Genomic DNA, 17,748 nt, shown 5'->3' with positions numbered 1-17,748 from the left:
GATCCATGTTTGGATGCACGCCTCCACGAACACCCAAAACACCTTGATCTCGTGAACCCTCATTGCATCTTTCGTCACCCAGAGCGAGGTGTACCTCATGGCTTTGGGTAGGTTCTTCTCAATGGTTGGGAAAGGGTTGTCATCCGATAGCTCCCTTGCAACCAACAGGATGGATAAGAGAAACCATGCGTAGTGGAAGGTCTTACCGTGCTCCTGGGCCTTGCTACAATTTGTTAGAATTTGACGCAGAAAAACTATGCCCAGTTGAACTCGACCCCCTCTGCACACTACTCCGCCAATGCGATGACAAATGTTGGCACTTCATCTATGCAGCATTTCCTCATGAGCTTGCCAGCGAGAAGTTGGGTGGCGATGCACACCCCTCGGTCCTTGAAGCGTGCTATGACATGCCCTTGCTTCCTCTTCTCTAGCTTATATTTGGCCTTCATAGCATCTGTGAGGCCCAAATCACTGCTCTTTCCTTCTATGGCTGCGGGATTGTTTCCTCTGATGGGCAGTTGAGAAATTCGGTGAATTAAGTCGGTTGTGATGGGAATAGGCTCCTCCAGCCAGATATACCCATCATGTACTGGACACAGTAGCCGTCGGATGACAAAAATTGTGATGGGCATGCAGTGGTAGTGGGGTATCCACCGCAGATGTAGTAACCTAGCCTTCTCCACACCACGTAACCATTTTTGCAACAATAATTGCTCCACAACCAACTGTGGGAACTTCTCACTATCCGCGAGGTTCCAATCTTTGAACTTTATATTCAGCACCCATCCCAGCAGTGGAACATCAAACCTTATTTCATCCGGAAGAAGCAGTGTCTTGAGCGCACTCTTCGTGGCCTCCAGTTCCTTTGGTATCTTGGCTATCCCTTTCCATGGGGCCATGTAGGGGGGTAACTTTATCGCCAAAGTTACTTGGGAAACATTTTCCGCCTCATTGTCCTGTGCTTGAATTTGAGTGATCAGGGCTTGTAAATCTTCCTCCTCCTCCTCGGTTTCGACGGTGACAGCTTTTCCCTTCTCTGCCATTGACAGTTTACTTAATTGGGGGGTTCTGTGTTGATACCCAGACTGGCCCTATTATCTGTTTGTCTTTCTGTGGTTGCGATGTGCATGGGGACTTTGGAACCTCTGGTGCAACTGCTGCCTCTCCAAGCTCCTCCTAGGTCACTCGGGGCTCTAGGGTTACTTCCGTGAATCGCACTCTGGTTCTTGCAGCTATCATTGTTTCTACACTGGATTTGTTCGGTCGCGTACTTATGGGTGGCAAGGTATCTTGGTGCTCAATGCTCTGTATTAGCTCAAATCTCAAACAACCAAGTGTTTCTTCAAGGCTTCCCCAAGGGATTTTATAGTAACGTTTGAATTTGAATTCGCCCATTCCCTCCACTTCTGAGTCATTAATACCTTCTTGGTGGTAGATCATCCCAAATCTAGCTCTTAATTCTTGTCTTAATGGCCCGCCGCCCACTCCTTTCTACCTTAAGTTAGACCTCTTGTCATGAACAGTGACATCAATGGTCACCTCCCAACCTACCCGTGCAACAACATAGCCCCTTATGCGCAACCGTGATCCTATGACATATTGGCCCTGTGCGAAGCCTCCTTTCCACACAGCTCTCCTGCAGACTCGTTTATAGTCCCGTGCCTTCTTTCAACTGCTTGGAGCGCTGATACTGTGCTTCCTATAGATAGTCAGGTGGTCGCATCCCTGGTGTGAGACTTCCATTTTCCTGCTAGCCCGAGCTGCAGGCACCCTTCAAATACCCTTGCGTATGGTAGTGCATCGCGTTCTTCTTCATATGGCATGCTCCCCTATTTAGTAAGGTGCAGTCGGAGCCATGATATCAAGGTCGCAACTCTTTCTAATCTAGTAGTAGGGCTGACGAGACTTGATCCCCTCATGCTTAGTTTCTCGCGGCCCGCTTGTGCGACTTCAGTATCCAGTTTGTTGATTTCTTCGTCCAATGTCGCACTTCTCTTCCTCAGCTGTGCCCACTCGTCATCAAGTTCGCAAAGTTTCATGCTCCCTCGCCGAATGGCTTCTTGCAACCGCCTACTTCCTTTACCTAGGTCCTCGCATCCTGTTCCAGCTGTGGGAGCTATGGTCTAGGGATTATTCTCTATCCTCCTGGTTTCCTCTTTTCTGATCACTATTGGGGTCATTTCCACGCTCCAGTTTTTTCTTATGGTCCTATAGGCCCATCGAACCGTTGGTATGCGCAGGTCCTTATCTATTCGTCCTGCCTGGTAAACTCTATTCATGATTCCATGTAGCTTTGTGAATGCTCCGATGTGGGGTACTTGTGGTGTGTGTTGCTTTTCCTACTGACACGTCAGGTTTTGATTTTGGATCCTTAGCCTGGGATGTGCTTACACAACACACGTCTGCACCCATCACCATAGGTGGGCGCACAAGCTACTTCACCCTAGCTTCCCGGCTCGCGTTTGATGCTAGGAACTTCCAAAATATAAGTGCATCCATCTTTTGCATTCACGCTAGCTCCTAATATTTTTCTAGTGTGTATTCCAGCATTGTGCAGGTGCTGCATGCAACGCCCATTCCATTGCACCATATTGTTGCTGTTCTGAAAATGCCCTTTCGAATTTGTCTAAGAATTGATCCACGCCTGTCTCCCCATCATATGTTGGCAGTTCCCTTGCTTTGGTCATCACACACTGTAGTGATCTAATCATCATGTTGCAATTTAGCGTCGTCACTTCGTGCAACCGATTCTGTCATCTTTCAATTTCCTCATCTGAATACAAGGTACAGGAACTATTGCGCTCCCATGAGATTCTCCCATCTTCAGTCGGGTTCACTCGATCCTAGTCTTGTGCTGTTATCTAGTAAATGTAATCCAGCTCATTTTCATTGTCATCCTCGCGCATAGGTTCAGTGTAGCGTGCTCCTTCGGTTGGATCTAGCAAAAATACTACGCATCAAGACTTTTTCTCGAAAATCATCTTCTGCTTCATGTTGATGACTCCATTCATATCTGTGACCCAGTCTATTCCTAGCAACATAAGATAAGGGTTACTATCATCCACAATCTCTATTACCTCAAAGTCCATTTGCATGCTCGCACCTTCGATATCCACTATTACCCCTTGCAATCTTCCCATGGGTAATATCTTTTGTTGGTTCGCCATCCGTAATTGAATAGGAGACCACTGTAACACTAGCCTGCCCATGCGTTCCCATGTTTGCTTTGGTAACACATTCGCATCTGAACCTAGGTCTAGGATTACCTGATCCATCTCATATTTGACATTTTGCACCGTCAACCATATTTCCCTCCCGATGTGCAATGCGTGCTTTCCCAGTTTTTGGACTACGCGCGGTTCACCCGATCCTGTGCACCTAGTGATCAGCTCTTGCAATCCTTTAGCTACTTTATTGTCACACAGCAGCTTCATGCATGTCTCTAAAAAGGTAGTAAGCATAGAAGGATCCAGTCCTGGCTCTGGTTGATCCTCACTACCTGAAGTAGAGGCCTCTGTGAAGCTCTTCTTGGCTTCCATAAATGTCTCCCTTGCACGTTCCAAGTCAAACTCAGGTTCCTTTGTAGGAGCCTTATGCACCTATGTATCGAGTTGCTTTCCCTTATCTTCCCCTGTGGTCGTGCCACTTCTGAGCACCATTGTCATGTTCGGGTCTTCTTCGCGCAGTTCAAACCTCATTATTTGGATATTCTGAGTCGGAGTAGGCTGTAGTACCCCTTTCTCGCACATCTGTGCGATCAATGTCAGACAATCTACCGCTTCATGGACAAACTGATAACAATATGGGCAACATGTTCTGGTTGGATTCGTACAGTCACACGTGTAATGCCTAGGTCCTCCATAGTTATAGCATATTAACTGTCCGCGCCCTTGTCTAGGTCCCATTCCTCCTCATCCTCGTCTGCTTCCTTGGAATCCACCATGCACTATTCCTGTGGCTAGATCCTGACCTCACGCCTCGGTCTGCATTTTGTAGGTAGGTGTTCGATCCATCAACAATTCATAACTTCGACAGTTAGACTCATCATGGCCCACTGATCTATAGAAATTGCAAAATAGCTACTGCGGAGTCTCTGTATACTTATGTAACAGGTGACAATTGTCCATCATGTACTTTCCTCCCACTTAACAAATCATGCACCAGAGCGCGGGCGCCGCACTTGGCCCTACCTATGCCTTTGGTCTCAACAGTATTGGTCCCCCTCCTGCCAAATAGTTTGCGAATACTGGATAGTGATCCTTATCATGACCCTGGCCTTTACATTTTATGCACCATACTTCTTCGTGCACTTCTAGCCAGGGTGCCCTATCCTACTTCAAACTCTGCATCTCTAAGCATAGGCTCTGTAGTTGCATGTGGATCTGTTGTAATCCCAACCTAGGATCCTGTATTGGGATTTCATGCAACCTCATTGCCATTTCCAATGCTTCTACCTGGGTTGAAAGCTTCTACAGTGACAGCGTCATCCTCAGGTGTGGTGTTAAAGACGCCACAAACCACATGCAGTACTGCGCATCCGTTAGCGTCATATTAGCCTGGCGGATCATACTCTTCAACCTCTTATCCAAATCCCAGGGGGCCTCGCTTGGAAGCATCACAATCTCTTTAAATCTGATGATCATCTGTGTCTTTGATATCGACCGGCTAAACTCTCTTTTCAGCGCATTCCGGATCTCCACTATTCTTGCATTTGGGTGATCATTCGAGTGCTTGATATACCAAGTCAACGCGTGATTCTACAATGTGCTCACCAACGTGGCCTTCTTAATGTTGTCATCCATGATTACTTGGGCTTCCCACACTGCTCTTATTATGAACAAGAACTGGTCTGAATCTTCGTTCCCTACTCCTTTGAATATGGGTAGCTTGATCGCGCTTGCCATGATAAACTACGGGTTTGGTGGAGGTGGGGTGGTTGAATATGGAGGTGAAGTAGGCAAAGTTGGTGATGGAATAAGTGGAGGTGATAACGGTGGAATGCGCTGCCTTATCAAACTGACCACACTTCTCGGGGAAGCCCAAGCGCGCTCTTCCTCGCTTGCTCGCGGTGGTGAAATTAAAGGATTGTTTCCTAACCCTTCGATCCCTTTGTAGATCTTCTTGCTTCATGTCCTTCCAATCATTAATGTATTTGTATAACCCGCTTCTCACATAACATCATCTTAATCCAGGTATTCAGGGATTTGACGTACCTACCTCATGGTCCCTTGAGAAAGTGTCGTTCTACTTCGCTATAGCTCATGGTTGTGTCTATTGTGAACTTAGCGATGAACCCTCCTATTATCCAATCGAGGCAATGGTCCACGGCCCGCGCGATCTTATCTTCTGATGCCTCTAGTCTGTGCACTAACTCTGGAGTCCACACTATCATTTGATTGATGTTGTACCTTCCCTAGTTGTCGGCTAACCTCGCGATCCAGTCATACAGCTCCGAAGAGAAGGTCGCGAAGAAGATCTCATGGATTTCCGTATATACCTAGCGATCTAGCCACCTCTTCTCGGTTATTTGTGGAGTCCCGTTCTCCTGTGTTATGAACTCGTGAAGCTTCTGATCCAACCAATCTTCAATTTCCTTCTTCGTAGGGTTCCAGTGTTTAGACATTAGACATCCCTTAGGCATATCTCGGTCCCAACAACGGAACCATTTGTTGGCTTGTTGGGGCCTGATCCAGGTTCAGAAATGTTTTAGCGAAACAAATCCTGAAATTACCGGCCCTTTCGGCAATAGTCCACAGAGCATGGACTGAGGTCTCACCCGAGGTAGTATGGGAGGGTTCTGGAACTAGGTTTTTGTACCCTTGGGATGTCTTGATGAGTCTTGGAAGGCTCGCGATCCTACTCTACGCACTGTGCTACTTCCGTGCAGCTGTCTGTTTAGTGCAACTACCTTTGCATGGCTTAATTGAAGAGCGTGAATGTTCTTTACCCTTCACTATGCTTATCAATATTATAGATCTTGAATTAAATTAAGTGGGCCCAATACTTTCATTTACCATTCAACATAAACAGACATGCGGGCAATCATAAACTGTAAACAGATGCATAAACAGGAACATAGGAGCAGATACGCAATATTCCAAACCCAAATTATCTTTATTAATGCCTTTTCCCATTCCAATCCACTTCCTACCCTACACACACAGCTACGGACTCTACCAAGCTTCCGCAGACACAGCTGCAAAACCTCTATCTACTCTACCACCCAAGACTCGAACTTACAGACTCAGAGCGAATATCACATTCAACAACCCATAACACTTACCATCCAGATTAACCAAGAACTTACTTCCATCCTTAGAACCTCGCTTTATTTATACCTTCCCATGGTCCACAGACCATGGGTAGACCGACTCACTTTTCATTATCTTACATTATTTTTGGGCAGATAGCCCTTTGACTTGACTCATTACACTTCGTGCTCTGTGCACTTCGCGGAGCCGTTACAAAACCATTACCCAAAATTGTGGGCTTTAAGCCCCAAAACCATTACGTAGGGTATCCGCTGCCCAACAGTCAACCATCAGATTGGAGGTCATAGATCAATGGTCAGGATATGATCAGTGGATTGGTGATTGACATGACGAAAGGGTAGACCCCCAAGGCCATTGCGACAATGATATGTGATATGCCGATGTTTCGATGGGCCGATCGGCGATATCGGAAATCGGTGATCGGTGAACCCCCGATACCAGGGCAAATGCACATTGCGATTGTGACTTGCAATATGCTAGTAAAAGGTGGACTCGATAAGAATTATGGACGCAATTTCATAAGTTTTGAAATCTGGATTTTCGGATTTTCTGTGTATTATCTGTGTATTGGGTTTTTTTGGCCATTATGCCATGCGATAGCAATTTGCGATAGAATGGCAAACCCGATGGGTTTATAGATGTGATTATATAAAATTTTCTATCTGGGCTGAAGGCCCATGATGTGTTTGCATGCGTTTTCCTGTGTATTTCCGTTATTTGGCTATTTCAGCTAGAGGAAGAGAAAATGATCGCGTTACCCACACCAATAGTTCCTTTCCATTGTAAATGGATTCTTGTGGCAAAACAGTTGGGTCTTCCATGATGGACAACTTTAACCAATGCCACAAAAATACGCAGAGAGCACAAATGATTAAGGTAGCTAAAGGTTGCCAAGAGTCGCTTGGGGGTCGAGCGAACTACAGAGGCACGCAGGGGTCGAGAGAAGCGAAGAGAGAGCCAAAGAGCTAGAGCTAGAGCCAAGAGCCAGAGCCAGAGCCAAGAGCTAGAGAGCCAAAGCTAGATCCAAGAGCCAGAGCCAGAGCCAGAGAGACAAAGCCAAAGCTAAGAGCTAGATCTAGAGCCAAGAGCCAAAGTCAGAGCCAGAGCCAGAGCTAGAGAGCTCACAACAGACTTCTAAGAGCCATGGAGTCGTAGTGAAGCTGCAGAATAGCAAAGGATTGAATGATCAAGTTGTTTCTAGTGTCCAGAGTGTTTTGAAGGATGAAGAAGGAATTCTAGAGACAGTTAAGAGGATTCTGAGGGAGTTGGTGCAAGCTAGAGAAATATCACTCAGAGCGCTAATTGAAGGAGCCAAGTCCAGAGAAGCCTAGATATGTCTGCAAAGTGAGGACAACAAGAGGGGTAAGATAGCATTCTAAATCCATAGGTTCAGTGTAAACCAATGGAGTTGAGCATGGAGCTTGTAAAAGAACTTATGCCACAATCCCGAAGGGCCTAGTCAAGTTGACTAGAGCTCAAGGAGACGTAGCCAAAGAGTTTTGGGTGAACTCCATATTATATTGATGTTATGTGTGATTGCTTGTTGCTGTATTGCATTACTACTTTATTTGTTGTTATATCTTTTTATATCAGTTCAAGAAAATAAACTTAAAGCACATTAATAGTTAAAAACAAACACAAGCATACACCTACTTTCAAGCAGTTTCTAATTCCACAATTGGTTAATCATAAGGTCTTGGAAATATTTAAGCTTTGGAAGTGGGAGAGGTTCTTGTAAGTAGACAAGAAGCCTTTAGTGCCCCATTTTCAGATCAGGTGGCATCAAAGCCTAAGATTGGTTAACCTCACCTTCAAGAAGGTTATATCAAAGCTGGTTATACCAGAGCAAGTGGTATCATGAAGCATAATGCGTGATTGACAGAGCAAAGATTGCTTGTCTGAAAGGTTTTTGGGCAGTCAAGGATTGATTGTCTGATTGATTGTATGCCTATTGCAGATTGACTATTGTGTGAGTTTGCAGAGGCAAAGGGAAAGCAATTGATAGCTCAGTCTAGGAAGGACAAGAAGGAAGAAGGGCTGAAGGCATTGTTCTTATCCCAAAGGACCTCAAGGCAATCCTTGAAGCACAAGATGTTTGTTGCAAAAGGTTGCTAAATAAGATATTTATTAATCGTGTTTGAAGTTCTTTTGTTCATCGACATAATGACAACTTCTACAAGTGAGCCGTCAAATTATTCTTTCTTCACAAGAGTCTTTGATGAAGACATAAAGCAAGACTTGTCGACCATGATGGATATGGTAAGAGAAATGTATGAGGATGGAAGGAAGAGCAACATACTTAGAGAGCAGTTGAATTCCGTGGAGGAAGAGAAGCAGTTGCTTTCTAACAAATTGCAGGAAATGGAGAGGCAACTTCATATTGCAAATATGAACCTTGAAAGGATGCATGAGTTGGAGACACAACTCTTTGTTGCTAAAGAAGCCTTAGTCAAGTATCAGCTTGAAGAAGAGGTAAATAGTTCTTCTTTGTGCTCAAATTCTTCTAAGAATTCTTATATTAGTTCTTTTGAAAAACATACCAGAGGCATAGGTTCCAAGCTAATGTCCAAGATGGGCTATGAAGGAAAAGGCTTGGGTAAACATGCAAAAGGCATTGTTGAACCAATAATGGTTGAGGAAAGGCCTAAGTATTTAGGTCTTGGTTATGGACAGTCTTATGGAGAGAGTTCCAAAGCTGCCATGAAGGCCATTGAAACAGTTCCAAGAAGGAGTTTCATTTTAGGTTTTTGACCTCAAGAGTGTGTAGATTGTATTCAGGAGGAATGCAATATCTTGAAACATCATTTGTAGGATGCAAGTGTTCAGAAGCACACACTTGAACTAGAGAATTGTGGAAACTCTAACAGCCTTGAAGAGATTGATGGTGTTCCAAAGGGAGCCACTTCTTCATTTGATTCACCTCCTCATGAAGGCAATAAAGGTGAAAGAGAAAGGTATAAATCTAGTTCTAACCATATTCCTTTTGATTATGTTCAGCATGGTAAATTTCCACATAGATATGGGAAAAAAATTGCATGTTCCTTTTGTGGTTCGGATAACCATAATGTTTCTAGATGTTGGAAGAGAATGGCCAGATACAAGAAAATTTTGAAGGAAAGGAAGCAAGAAGCCAAAGGTCCATTGGACAAGGCAAATCATGTTGTCAAGAGGATGCACATGTGTTGCACTTACTGCCATAAGCAAGAGCATCGTGCTAAAATATGTTGGACTCTGAATCCAACAATGCTTCCACAAACGCTAAAGAAAGTGGAAAGAGAAGATGGGAGAAATGGAAAGGAAGTTTCCATGATTGATGTGTTTCAGGATGATTCACATGTTGATGCTGATGTGCAGACAAAGGTAGGACCTTTGAAATGGATTGGTAATAAACGGTTAGAGTTCTTATACAATTAAGATTGCTTGTCTATTGATGCACCTATTTGCATTTCTTTGTTAATGGAATGCAAGTTGCATGATTTTACCAAGAAGGTGAATGGAAAAGTTGAGTAGGAGACTCACTTTATTGCTGCAACATTATGTTCATTTCAGCTTTGAAAGTAGAGTGTGCTTAAGTGAAAGTTGAAGGATGAAATGAATGCATAAGCTTGTGATGCATGAACACATGGATGTTGATGATTTCCTTGTATTTGAACATGTATGTGTAATTAACTCGAAGGGTTGATTGCTTTGGCATGCATGTAATGCAATATTGACTTGAGGAAAGTTGATTTGGTTTCCAAGATGGAGATAATGATGAAGTGTTTCATCTTTTGAAAATAATCCTTGAGATATTTTCCTACATGTTTAACTTGAAGGGTCATTTGTTTTAAAGGCATGTTTTGTGGGCTTGTTATCTAGTCCATCATTTGTATGCAGATGTAAGACATGGAGGTATTCACAAGATGTGAAAATCTATTTCTTTTGTTGAAGCAGGAGTTTAGCCCATCCATTTGTTGTCTGAATTTCTGTTGTTGTTAATAGTTGTTGTTAACAGCTTGTCAAATAGGTAACAATGTAAATTTTTGTGAATCATATGTAACTTCACATTTCTTTGAGCCACCTTGGATCAATGATCAAGGAAGAGAAGTTCAAGCTACCTTCTGTGACCATCTTAGCAGGAATTCTGCATGAAGTCAAGGAGGAAAACAGTTCTTCCCAAGACGACCAACACATCCAGGAAGGGGAGTGGTCAAAGGCTTTGGTTCAGAGGCACTATGTAAGGCAAGTGTATGGAGACTAAAAGAAGAGGGTGTTGTAACTCTCATTTACTGTTCATATCAGTATGTCAGTCTTTTGGAGACCAAAAGTTCCTTTAGTGGGAAGGTGTGATCCAAATTGGATCTTGGATAGACTTCTAAGTCTAAAGTGTTCCTCACAGAGGAAAATGAAAGTCCAAGGATGCTCTTGGAAATAGTCCCATTGCGTAGATATTTTCATTCTGAATCTACTGCAATTTGAATGGGCTAAAATGGACTTCGAATGAAGAAGTTATCGCAAAAAGAAGTTTGCCTTTGTCCTTTGAAAAGGAGGCAAATTCTTATATAAATGGGACTTAAGGGAAAATGTGTTTTTAAACATAAAATCCCTTAGAGTCCATCACATCGCATTCCTTTATCGCATTGCAATAAACCAAGGCTGAAGGACTTAAAAAAGGCGCAAAGGCCTTTAGCGGACTAGACGGATTTATAAATAAAACAAGTGAACCTTTTGAGTTTTGAAAGGAAGGGTAGTAAGCGGTATTTCAGGCGGGCTTCGAGTAGTAAGTGGTATTGGATGGGCTCTCCCCGAATCCATACAATGACTGATGCGTGGCACGACGGAGGGGAGAGGAAACCACATTTTCAGGTGGTTAATACCCGTGTAAGTTATGCGCCTTAAATGGACTATCAGCTGTCAGATTAGAGGTTATGGATCAATGATCAAGATCTGATTGGCAGATCGGTGATCGGCATGACCAAACGGAAGACCCCCAGGGTTGTTGCGATAGCGATATGCAATATGCTGATGTTCCAATGGGCTGATCAGTGATATCGGCGATCGACGATCGACGAATCCCCAATACTAGGGCCAATGCAAATTGTGATTATGATTTGCGATATGCCAATAAAAGGTGGACCTGATAAGAATTATGAACGTGATTTTATAAGTTTTGAAATCCAAATTTTCCGATTTTTTGTGTATTATCCGTGTATCAAGTTTTTTTGGACACTACGCCATGCGATAGCAATTTGTGATAGAATGGTGGGCCCGATGGGTTTATAGATGTGATTCTATAATATTTGAAGTCCAAGATAAAGGCCCTTGATGTGTTTGCCTGTGTTTTCCTATGAATTTATGTTATTTGGCTATTTTGGCCAGAGGAAGGCAAAACATTCGGGTTTCCCATGCTGATGGTTCCTTTCCATTGTAAACGGATTCTTGTGGTTAAATAGTCAGGTTTTCCATGATGGAGGACTGTAATCGACACCACACAAATACACAGAGAGCACAAATGCTAAAGGTAGTTGAAGGTTGCCGAGAGTCGCTTGGAGGTCGAGCGAACTATAGAGGCACACAGAGGCCGAGAGAAGCTTAGAGAGAGCTAGAGCCAGAGTCAGAGAGCTAGAGCTAGAGCCAAAAGCCAGAGCCAGAGCTAGAGAGCTAGAGCCAGAGCCAGAGCCAAGAGCCAGAGCCAGAGCCAGAGCCAGAGAGCTCATAACAGACTTCTAAGAGCCATGGAGCCGTAGTGAAGCTGCAGAACAACAAAGGGTCGAAATGATCAAGTTGTTGCTGGTGTTCAGAGTGTACTAAAGATAGAAGAAGGCATTTCAAAGACAGTTAAGAGGATTATGAGGGAGTTGGTGCAAGCTAGAGCAAGATCGCTCAGAGCGTCGATTAAAGGAGTCAAGTCCAGAGAAGCCTAGATCTGTTTGTAAAGTGAGGACTACCAGAGGGGTAAGATGGCATTCTAAACCCATCAGTTCAGTGTAAACCAATGGAGTTGAGCATGGATATTGTAAAAGGACTTATTCCATAATCCTAGAGAGCCTAGTCGAGTTGACTAGAGCATTGTTGCTTTATTTGTTGTTATATGTTTTTATATCAGTTCAAGCAAATAAACTTAAAGCACATTAATAGTTAAAAACAAACACAAGCATACAGATACTTTCAAGCAGTTTTTAATTCCACAATTGGTTAATCATATGTTCTTGGAAATATTTAAGCTTTGGAAGTGGGAGAGGTTCTTGTAAGCAGACAAGAAGCCTTTAGTGCCCCTTTTTCAGATCAAGTGGTATCAGAGCCTACTATTGGTTAACCCCACCTTCAAGAAGGTTATATCAAAGCTGGTTATACAAGAGCAAGTGGTATCATGAAGAAAAATTCTTGATTGACAGAGAAAATATTTCTTGTCTAAAAGGTGTTTGGGCTGTCAAGGATTGATTGTCTGATTGATTGTATGCTTGTTGCAGATTGACTATTGTGTGAGTTTGCAGAGGTGAAGGTAAAGCTATTAATAGCTCATTCCAGGAAGGACAAGAAGGAAGAAGGGCTGAAGGCATTCTTGTTGTCACATAGGACCTCAAGGCAATCCTTGAAGCACAAGAGGTTTGTTGCAAAAGGTTGTTGAATAAGCTCTTTATTAATCTTGTTTGAAGTTATTTTGTTCATTGGCATAATGACAACTTCTACAAGTGAATCCTCAAATTCTTCTTTCTTCACAAGAGTCTTTGATGAAGACATGAAGCAAGACTTGTCCACCATGATGGATATGGTGACAGAAATGTATGAGGATAGAAGGAAGAGTAGCATACTTAGAGAGCAGTTGAATTTCGTGGAGGAAGAGAAGCAGTTTCTTTCTGACAAATTGCAGGAAATGGAGAGGCAACTTCAAATTGCAAATATGAACATGGAAAGGATGCATGAGTTGGAGACACAACTCTTTGTTGCCAAAGAAGCCTTAGTAAAGTATCAACTTGAAGAATAGGTAAATAGTTCCTATTTGTCTTCAAATTATTCGAAGAATGCTTATATTGGTTCTTTTGAAAAACATATCAGAGGCATAGGTTCCAAGCTAATGTCCAAGATGGGCTATGAAGGAAAAGGCTTGGGTAAACATGCACAAGGTATTGTTGAACCAATAATGGTTGAGGAAAGTTCTAAGTATTTGGGTCTTGGTTATGGACAATCTTATGGAGAGTTCCAAAGCTGCCATGAAGGCCATTGAAACAGTGCCAAGAAGGAGTTTCATTTCAAGTATTCTATCTCAAGAGTGTGAACATTGTATTCAGGAGGAATGCAATAGCTTGAAGCATTATTTGCATGATGCAGGTGTTCAAAAGCACACACTTGAACCAGAGAGTTGTGGATACTCTAACAACCTTGAAGAGATTGATGGTGTTCCAAAGGGAGCCACTTCTTCATTTGATTCACCTCCTCATGAAGGCAATAAAGGTGAAAGAGAAAGGTATAAATCTGGTCCTAACAATATTCCTTTTGATTATGTTCAGCATGGTAAATTTCCACATAGATATGGGAAAAGAATTGCATGTTCCTTTTGTGGTTTGGATAACCATAATATTTCTAGATGTTGGAAGAGAATGGCCAGATACAGGAAAATTTTGAAGGAAAGGAAGCAAGAAGCCAAAGGTCCATTGGACAAGGTGAATCATGTTGTCAAGAGGATGCACATGTGTTGCACTTACTGCCATAAGCAAGGGCATCGTGCTAAAATATGTTGGACTCTGAATCCAACAATGCTTCCACAAACACTAAAGAAAGTGGAAAGAGATTATGGGAGAAATGGAAAGGAAGTTTCCATGATTGATGTGTTTCAGGATGATTCACATGTTGACGCTGATGTGCAGACAAAGGTAGCACCTTTGAAATGGATTGGTAAGCAATGGTTAGAGTTCTTATCCAATTAAGATTGCATGTATATTGATGCATCTATTTGCATTTCTTTGTAAATGGAATGCAATTTGCAAGATTTTACCAAGAAGGCGAATGGAAAAGTTGAGTAGGAGACTCACTTTATTGTTGCAACATTATGTTCAATTCAGCTTCAAAAGTACAGTGTGCTTAAGCGAAAATTGAAGGATGAAATGCATGCATAAGCTTGAGATGCATGAACATAGGGATGTTGATGAATTCATTGTATTTGAACATGTATGTGTAATTAACTTGAAGGGTTCATTGCTTTGGAATGCATGTAATGCAATATTGACTTGAGGAAAGTTGATTTGGTCTCCAGGATGGAGATTGTTAGACTCAGTCTTGTCAGCCCTCTGTCAAAGTCAAATTCACCAGGGTTCATTTCTCGTCATTTGCAGTCATCAAATGCCATTTTAGTCAACAAAGAGTCATTTAGCTCCTAGGTCTAGGGTTAGTTGATTTGGTCTTCAGCCGTGTCCAACAATGCCAGCAGGGAGGTTCCTAATAATTTTTCACTTCACAATTTTCATCACCAATAAAGCTGAGAATGTTTCTTCTTCAATACCCTGTTTTGAAGAAGAAATCGTTAAAATTGTTTGTTGTAATAAATATGTAATTTTTCAGTTCTATAGCCCTGCATGCGCAGCCTCAACCCTCATTTTGCAATGTGGATTACACTCTTCAGGAAGCTTCATCAAATAATGTTGGATAATCCAAGCAGGAGCATAAAATTGCAAGTCATTTCTACAATGAATTTAATTGTAAGGAAGAGTCACCCAGGCATAGAACGAGAAAAATTTGGTCAAATATTATTTTACAGAAGCTTGTTTGGAATTTTATGGAAGAAAGTTGGTGCAAATGTACAGTTGCAGGTAGTTCACATTTTGTTCCTCCTCTTAAATTGTCCAACGTTGTTTAAGATCTTCTGTGGCTGCAAAGAAGATATTCAAATGCATTTCAACAATAGCAATATCAGCATGGGAATTTCAGGGATGGAAGGCACATGTGAAATGGTTTTGCAGGCTCTAGTCACCTTGCCAAACTTCATGCTAAACATCCCTGCAAGCAGACAAAGAGGCTCATTATATATAAAAAAAAAAATGAAAAAATCGTAAAACAGAGTTTGTATCAAAGTTGTCAAAGGGCCAAGTTCTGCAATGTAAACAATGGGTTTTGAAGAAACAAAGATTAAACCATGTCTATATAAGATATTTCTTAAAGTCTTTCATTCATTTGCATCAAGAGTATTCAGAAAATCCAAGTGAAAGTCGAGTTTGAAGTATGGAGGGACAGAAATGCATTTTAGAAGGACAGTCTGGGCGACTTTGTCAGCGCGCGGTGCACACACGAGGAGGCGCGGCGCACACACGAGGAGGCACGGCGCACTCAGGGTGCACGGTGCACTGGGAGATCGGCCACAGTGAAAAAATACCACTAGCGTGACACACTCAGAGCGCGCGGCGCACTGGGCAGAGCACGCGGCGCATAAGCCTGTAACATGAATTTTCTGCCAAATCTTCTCCGAGTTGGATTTCGCTTTCTATCTATCTATTTGACAGTGTTGCTGGTGTTGAGCCACAGTCAGAGACTGTATGGAGACAAGCAGATAGGTACGGTGTTCCCAGAATTTGTTTTGTTAACAAAATGGATCGACTTGGAGCAAACTTTTTCAGGACAAGGGACATGATAGTAAAAAACCTAGGGGCAAAACCTCTTGTTCTGCAAATTCCCATTGGGGCGGAGGAACATTTTCAGGGACTTATTGATTTGGTGAAAACGAAGGCTGTGTTGTGGTCTAGAGAGGAATTGGGTGCGAAGTTTAGCTATGAGGATATTCCAGCAAACCTTCTAGATTTAGCCACAGAATATAGGAATCAAATGATTGAAACCATAGTAGAACTTGACGATGATGAGATGGAGAAATATCTCGAGGGAGAGGAACCCAAAGAGAAAACAATCAAGAGATTGATCAGAAAGGGCACCATATCTATCAGTTTTGTTCCCGTTCTTTGCGGCTCAGCATTTAAGAACAAGGGTGTGCAGCCTTTATTGGATGCTGTTGTGGATTATTTGCCTTCCCCTGTTGACTTTCCACCAATGAAGGGAACATATGTTGATGATCCAGAAGTAACCCTAGAAAGGCGTGCTAATGATGATGAACCATTTGCCAGACGTGCTTTTAAAATTATGACAGATCCCTTTGTAGGATCTCTTACATTTGTCTGAGTTTACTCTGGTGTCCTCACATCTGGATCATATGTACTTAATTCCAACAAAGGGAAGAAAGAAAGAATTGGACGTTTATTACGAATGCATGCAATTAGTCGAGATGATGTCAAGATTGTTGTGACAGGGGATATAGTAGCACTTGTTGGTTTGAAAGATACAATAATAGGAGAGACTCTTTGTGATCCTGATAAGCCAGTTGTGCTGGAGAGAATGGACTTTCCTGAACCTGTTATTAAAGTCGCAATTGAATCGAAAACAAAAGCTGATGTGGACAAGATGTCTATTGGTCTTGTCAGGCTTTCTTAGGAAGATCCTTCTTTTCACTTCTCAAGAGATGAAGGGAGCAATCAAACTATTATTGAAGGTATGGGGGAGTTGCATCTTGAAATCATTGTTGACCGTTTGAAGAGAGAATTCAAGGTCGAGGCTAATGTCGGTGCTCCTCAAAGTAAACTACAGAGAAAGCATCTCAAAGATTGCAGAGATCAAGAATGTGGCTATGTCTGAAATCGAGATCATTTTTGTCGAGATAGATGGTGTAAAGGTGTCCGAAACCATTACTTCGGTGCGAAATTATTCTGCTCAAGAGGTTCCAATCCACTCCGGTGCTACATCAAATGTTGTTTTTACTTTGATTGAGGGAAGTGAGTCTACCCTTCCTCCTATAATCAATGCTTTCGAGTATTACCAGCGACTTCAATCAGACTACCCAACATATTCTCAAGATATTGACGCTCTTAACGCTATCAAAAGTAGATTCGACATAAAAGATTGGATTTTTGCTGACCCTTGCTATTTGATACCGTGGAATGGAATTCGCTATGATAAAGCTCTGGGGAAATAAGAATTTCTGAAATAGATTTGTAGGGAAGGTATTCATGTTTTGTGTTTTCTCCTATTCGATAAGGATTCACCTATTGCCCTTGTCAACCTCTCATCGTTCTTTTCATTCCATACAATGTCAAAATTGAATGCTAAATTTATTGCCTGTCTTGCCTCCTGAGATAATCTGTGTCTCGGATTTAATTTCCCTACTCATGCTATTCTTGATCTCATGCTGCCCAGAAAACCCAGTCATTTATCAAATTACCCCTTTCCTATCCATTTACTAGCCTAAAATCAGTTCCCATTTTTAGTCATCTCGCACCCGATTACTCATTTTATCGAGATTGACTGGAGAGAGCCCTCTCCTGCCCTCGTAGGGATAGCTACGAGGCTGAGCTTGGTTTGATGTTGCCTCGAGTTTTTCCTTCTTCAACTTGAGGCAGATTTGAGTGCTAACATAGTGGCGACCATACTAGGGATGAAAATGGTTTGCTTGAATATTGTTTTGCAA

At 42.4% G+C, this 17,748-nt stretch overlaps 1 pseudogene; it reads left to right on the top strand.

Annotated features, from left to right (window-relative positions):
- Positions 1-6,634: 6,634 nt before the first annotated feature.
- On the top strand, positions 6,635-17,256 carry LOC149262576 (elongation factor G, chloroplastic pseudogene; annotated as a pseudogene).
- The last annotated feature ends 492 nt before the right edge of the window (positions 17,257-17,748 follow it).

The sequence above is a fragment of the Pinus tabuliformis genome, chromosome 6, assembly GCF_031772625.1.
Source record: "Pinus tabuliformis cultivar Carrire ecotype Pingquan chromosome 6, CPIR1, whole genome shotgun sequence".
NCBI lineage: Eukaryota > Viridiplantae > Streptophyta > Pinopsida > Pinales > Pinaceae > Pinus > Pinus tabuliformis.
The sequence above is the reverse complement of the archived record's forward strand: the minus strand, read 5'-3'. Positions and strand labels throughout refer to the sequence as shown.